The following is a 6,591-nucleotide window of genomic DNA, read 5'->3' as shown; positions in this document are numbered from 1 at the left end:
TGCACCTCTTGTTTGTGCTGAGAAGAGTTCTTGGCTTTCAAGAGATATCTCCTGCCCCTCAGAGTCATTGCCATGGAGGTTAGCAACATCTTTAATGCTCTCTGTACCGTCCTCAAAAAATCTGCACTCTGAACTGATGCTAGAAGTCAAAGACCAGTCCTAATTCTCACAGTATGGAAGGACATGGCTTTGCAGAGTGGCTTGGTAATCACTGTTGGTTATGGCCAACAGCTCTTGAGGAGCACCTCTGGGATTGCCTACCACCACTTAGACAGCAAGTAGGTCCAAATCCAGTGCAGAGATAGGAGAATGTTACTTTTAGGGTTGTAAAGCTGTTGGACAAGCAGACCTTCCTCTAGAGATTGCAATAAAAAATGTCATGATCTTATCGGCTTCCCAGCTTTCAGAAAAAATGGTAGTGATCCAGCTGGTAAGGTCCTAGAGAATGCACACGTGAGGACACCACTTGGTTCTGTCAGGAGATGAAGTGTCAGTTGAAAGGTGAACACACCAGCTCTGAAATAGAGATTTTTATCTTGCACCAAATTAGGCTGTGCTAAGTTATTGCACTGTGAACATACATCTAAAATTCAGGAATAGAAATGGATTGTACATTTAAATCTCTTTAAATGTACATGTGAAATATATTTTTGTTGCTCACAGGTTGAAAAATTATGTAAGGAGGAAAATAGTATTTATATCCTTATTTAGGCTTTATTCAATGGTAATTTTATTCTGTGGTTTTATACAAACCTTGGCATGAATATAATTCGTCAGCATACTTGTTGACCATTATGACTCCCATAACCCATTCACAGAGTACCTCCTTTCATATTAAACCCCAGCCTAATTTAATGTTAAAACCACCCCTTCCCATGTACTCTCAGAGCATACATACAATTTAGAGGAATACAGGTTTAACCAAGCTTCACATTAAACAGGAAAGAGGGCATACAAAGTTTTAACAGATGTGCATGGCCTCAAGTTTAAGAATATGCCCCAAACAAGACTGAGAGAAGACTTTCCAGAAGGGCTTTTTTGACAGAAAGGTGGATCCAGTTGAGTGATGTCCCTTTAATTTCTTTACCCACTCTGCCCCCAGCAATATCTACTTTCCATGGAATTTTGCCTGGTTGAAAAATTGGACATCTCTCTATTCGCCAGATCCAAAACCTGTTTAAAAATGATGTCCTGTCAGTTATAATTGTGGCTGGGGGCTTTGTACTACTGTTTGCTCTCTGGCTCTGGGCTTCTGGTTAGTCTCATTATCCCCCACACTGGGGGATTCCTTGAATTCACCCTACTGGGTCAGCAAGAGGCAGAAGCCCAGAGGAAATAATGTCTCACTTCCTGTTCCTTGCCTGTACCTTCACTCCTTCCTCTCTCCAACTTCTGACTCAGTGACTTATTTCTCAGTCTTGATCCCTGATTTCCCATCTCTCTCATTGCACAACAGCAGTTTCCCTTTCATGCTGCCATCTCATAGTGAGGAGAGCACCAAGAAAAAGACTGTTTTATTAGCTTGATGGCAGCTCCAAGACAAACAAGCCAAAATAATTGTTTAAAAACTGTGTAAATAAAAGGATATTCTGAGTATTTTTTTCTGAAATTCAGAGAAATTGAAAAAACAAACCCTTCGTGGATAAAAGTATTTCTCTTGGCCAGATGGGACACAATTACTCTGCATGCAAGTTGGATTTTTCATACTGAATTTCAACACTTATTTTAAAATAAAAGTGAAGGAAATTGTGTAATTAAAAGTGGTTTCAAGAACAAAAACATCCAAACTGTCATTTTGGAAGATGTTTCAATGTTTTGTTTTTTTCAAACACATTTTTTCATGAGAAGACTTTATTGGAAAAGAAAAAAATCTTTTAGAGGTCTCTGTCTCTGACTCCTTACCTTGAACAATAGAGCAAAGCTTCAGAAAACCTAATGAAGGAATCAGGTGACAGGAGTTTAGGTTATGCTCCAATTGGTGACACAACAGTGTAAATTTTGCATCATTAAAAGGGGAGTATGGATTGCGTTTGGAATTTGGATCTCAGCATATGTTCCAAGCATCTTTCATTCTAGTGGGGCTTTAACTTGGGACTAAATTCCTGTCTCTCTGAAGTCCAATGGGAATTTTGATCAAAATCATCTTCAGCTGAACTAATTCGCAGGTTTGGCATCAAAACTTGTAGTCCATGATTTCAATGAAGCTGAGTATGAAGTTACTACAAATGGCTACTTAAAAAACACAAATGAAAAAGTTTACATCTCCATGGGTTGTCAAACTTGCTGCATAGTACAGATTTCCAGCCTAGACTAGAACTGTATTATCTTCAGTAAGATAGAAGCAGAGAATTTTTCTAATGGCTTTTGAAAACTGGAGATTGACCAGTTAAATGTTTTCATATTTCATATAGAAATGTCATAATTTTGTTATATATTAATTGGCTTGCTCGTCTTTGAAATCATTCTTTGGAAGCTTAGCATTTGTGTATTATGTATCAGCTTGCATTTGGGACTTCCCTAAGCTAACCTAAAACATTCACTCACAACTCTTCAAAAGGATGGCTTCTATATAAATTATGGCTGCATTGTGGTTGTTCCAGGATGAAATGAAAGATGTTAAGCTCTTCCAAGGTGGATTTCTTAATTGTGTCTCTTTATATCAGGCTAGCAATTTTCATTAGCTTAATGAAAAGACATTTTAGCATTGAATGCTTTCCAGAAACTGTTTAATGGATTATCAAAAGCAACCCAATTATGATGAAACCAATGGCAAGATTCAATATAAACATCAAATGAACCTGATCTTATATTGCTAGGAATGAAATTCCTGGAGGAGCAGTACCACAAATATGTTAGTCAATATAGTGATGCCCAAATTCCACATGATGATATGCATATGTTCCACTGTGAAGAAAAATTTAACTTTGGTCATGAATCTCTCCATGGTCATGCTTAAAGTTCACCGAATTACACCTTTACCCACAGGCCCATTTAAAAAAGGAATTCTTTTAAATAGAAAAGTTAAAGTGCACAAATTCTTAAAAATCAGGCAGAGATAGGATTTATGTAAATCTACTCCTCTACAGAGTTTAGTTTCATAAGAAAGAGGAAACACATTAAATGTACAATGAAAACCTGGAAACCTTAGGTGTCCTCCAGGACTGTCAGTCCTGGACATGCTTTCCGGAGCTGTATCCAGTGCTGGCCTCCCAGTTGTCCCGATCCAGAACATCCACTGGAATTCACTGAAACTCTCTCTGTCCCTATGCATGAATTTCTCCAAAATAAATGGCTCAGCCCAAGAATTGTTTGCCACAGAGTGAGCAGATGGACACGTGCACAACAATGGGTCCAGCCTGCAGAGTGTGGAAACACCCATGTAGCGTAGGTACAACCAGAGGGGCAGGTAATAAACTCTGAGCTGAATGGATTCAATGGTAATATTCTCAATAATGTCAATGGAGGCCATTATATTGTCCAAAAGTCTCTGTTCTTGAACTAGGCACTCTTCTAAAGCTACCACAACAGACCCAGCCTTCAAGGCTGTTTGATCATTTGACTTCAGGCTGTTGATTAATTATAATTCATTATGCTGCCACTGGATACCTGACTGAGAAGGACAAACATTTCTATATACATGGCCCAGAAGAGAATCAAACTGCCTTTTTGCCAAGAACAATACATACAGTAGTTTACATACACGAACTATGGTTTTAAATATGTGACTGCCATTTTCTCATGCTCTTTCAAAGAGTTATCCAAAGACAGTCTCCACTCATTTAGCCCTGAGACAGACACAAGTTATAGTGGTATCACTGACCTACAGATTGACATTTCTGATAAAATTGATTTTACCTCATCACCATGGCAAATTTCCCATTGGCTGTATATACATTAACCAACCCTGAGATTCTGACTTTGTCATAAGAGGGATTTTAAAATATGATGAGAAGCTTTTCATATCTCAGACTTGATCTTAGGTGCAGGAATATATTTTTATGTGTTCTGGATCAGCTTCATGGTACAGCAGCTATTTATGGTGTAACTAAATAGTGAGAATAGAAATAGAGAAACTATGACTCACTTTCAAAAAAATATATATTTGGTGTCTGACATATGACCTAAAATTTGCCTAAACAATTTCCTGGACAGGGGCCATATATGCCATATCTGAAGCTGAAAATATTTTATTGTAATTTGTAGCAATGGCAGTGGAAACCTGGGTTTATAATGAAAACAATCCTAACCACAGTTATGGTAGAGTTGCCACTGTCTCATTGCAAATTGCCATTATTTTCCATGTTAATTTATGTTTTTCTTTTTGTACCCTATATTCATTGAAGGAAATAACATCTGAATCAGTTGTGCAAATATTTAAATAAGCCAAGTTTCTTTCTATGAATTTAATTTGGATTTCGTACAGTACCCATCTCCACAATGTGCACGCATTGACTGCCACTACAAAATATCTTGAAAATGTTCCTGTGTGTTATCTCTTACAGTCTCCTGAACAGATGTTCAATATACAAAGAAAGTATAATAATTATATTCTTTCACATTTATTTTCCCTGTTTTTTTCAGAAAAGGTGAGGGAGAAGAGTATGTGTACAGAAATAAATGTATAATTAGTGGAAGCTTTGAAGACCCTTATTTTACAGTGTAGAGAAGGGTGAAGGTCTGAATTTTAGTCCAAACTGACTGCATATTTGCTTCTTCAAGACATCTTTAGAATCTTTCCAGCCATTTGATTTCTGAAAGAACCAACTTCACTGCGATGCTGCATTTGTTAAAACTGAGTTTTTAAAGTTACTCTAAAGAACCTGATTCCTGTGTGTGGGTGGAGTCACCTGGTCTGCCACCAAATTAACATGAAGTGCTCAGGGGGTCGTAGTGGTCATACTGGAGCAATGTCTGTTCTGACATATGTATGTGCTCCTGCAGAGGAAATCTGCAGAACCTCTCCCAATCAGCCTCCAAGGAGAGGTCTTTTGCCTGATTAAATTTCTAAATTAGACACACAGAACTTCCAGACGTGCCTCCCCCTTTGTTTTGTGGTTCTGAAGCACGTTACCACCAAATCAGTCCCCCAAATGTGAATTGTACAATGTTAAAGAAATTTATCAACATCATTTTGTAACAACCACATGTATAATCATGGCAGAAGTGGAGCTGCATTTGATGGTTTATGTCATTTAATCTACATCTTACTGGAACTTAAACTATGGCCATGCCACTCTGACACCCAATCCCATCAGATCTCGGAAGATAAGCAGGGTCAGGCCTGTTTAGTTCTTGGATGGGAGACCTCCTGGGAATACCAGACAGGGGGCTGTAGGTTCCTGTCCCAAGAACTTCAATGTCACTGTCCAAGCTCACTTGGCTGTGGCAGATGAACCTTAGGGGTTAAAGGGTGGGACCAGTTCTGCGCACGCTGTGCCTCACCTAAAACATCCCTGAAAAACAGGGATTGATGCTTCTTGCCTACATCTCAGTGGCCTGCTGGACATTTAAAAATCCTCTCCTCTTGTTCTTCTGGCCTAAATGTCTTTACATTCTTGCCCTTGCTTGTGTGTTTTCACTGGACCAAGTCTTTACGGTTTCTTGGAGCTTGAAGCACTAGAGAAAGGGCAGCATAGACATGGGGAATACATGTGTTTCTTTACTGGCCTAGTGCATGCAGATATGTTGGAGCATCAGTAGAGCTCAGAGCTTCATCCAGACTCATCTGGTGTCTGTGCAGCTGCCCTAGCACATCCTGATAGCTCAAAAAAGTGTATATGCCTTCCAGACAAGGAGTGGGTATTCCTCTGCTGATCATCTGGCCAGCTCTGACCTTAACAGTGTGCTCCATGGGACAGCAAGCAGGGCCAAAATACATCCTTTCATTTTCTGCTCATGTCAGACCTGGCTGGGCATCCATGTGATAGAGACAGTGAAAGCCACATGGTGGGGCGTTTTCCCATGTGGTGCATCATGTGTGCTGCCCTGACCAAGCTGCATCTCATTCTAACTTTGCAAACACTTTACTGGGTATTTTACTTGAATCCTTGTTTAGATTGTTCCAAATTCTTTTAGCTGATTCACTCCAGGACTATTATCATGATAAAAAGAAAGTATTCAGGGTAAACAGGAGGAATTTAGAGCAGTCAGTGTGAATATGTGATGTAGACACATAATGAAATACTGTGGGTAGCCTTGAGTGAGAGCAGATCAATGACAATTTCCTCCAAGAGAAGAGAGCTTAGAAGAATCAAAGCCTAAGTTGTGTTCACATCTTTGTTGGGTTTTAAGATGTGCTGTCCCACCACAGTTCTGGATGTGTTGTGGGGGTAAACCTCTTGTTTTTAACAGTGTGTTGTTTCTCAGTCCCAGGTTACGATAAAGGCTTAGTATAGCAACTTCAGAAATGGAACTGTTGAAATCTGTAGAGGTGCTGCACTGTTTTGTACACATATGCCTGCACTTTGCCAGCACTCCCTGTATAAATGATTCCCAGATTTCCAATTGTATTTTGTTTATAGACACGTTTTGCTTATTGCAAATTGCATATGGTTTTACCTCTAGCTTTGGGTCTGATCCTTTCACAAAGAA

General features: G+C 39.2%; 1 pseudogene; it reads left to right on the top strand.

The window, feature by feature from the left end:
- Nucleotides 1-5,217: 5,217 nt before the first annotated feature.
- Nucleotides 5,218-5,338, top strand: LOC139676051 (5S ribosomal RNA; annotated as a pseudogene).
- Nucleotides 5,339-6,591: the final 1,253 nt, after the last annotated feature.

This window comes from Pithys albifrons, chromosome 9, assembly GCF_047495875.1.
Source record: "Pithys albifrons albifrons isolate INPA30051 chromosome 9, PitAlb_v1, whole genome shotgun sequence".
Taxonomy (NCBI): domain Eukaryota; kingdom Metazoa; phylum Chordata; class Aves; order Passeriformes; family Thamnophilidae; genus Pithys; species Pithys albifrons.
This window is presented reverse-complemented; position numbering and strand designations above follow the sequence as displayed.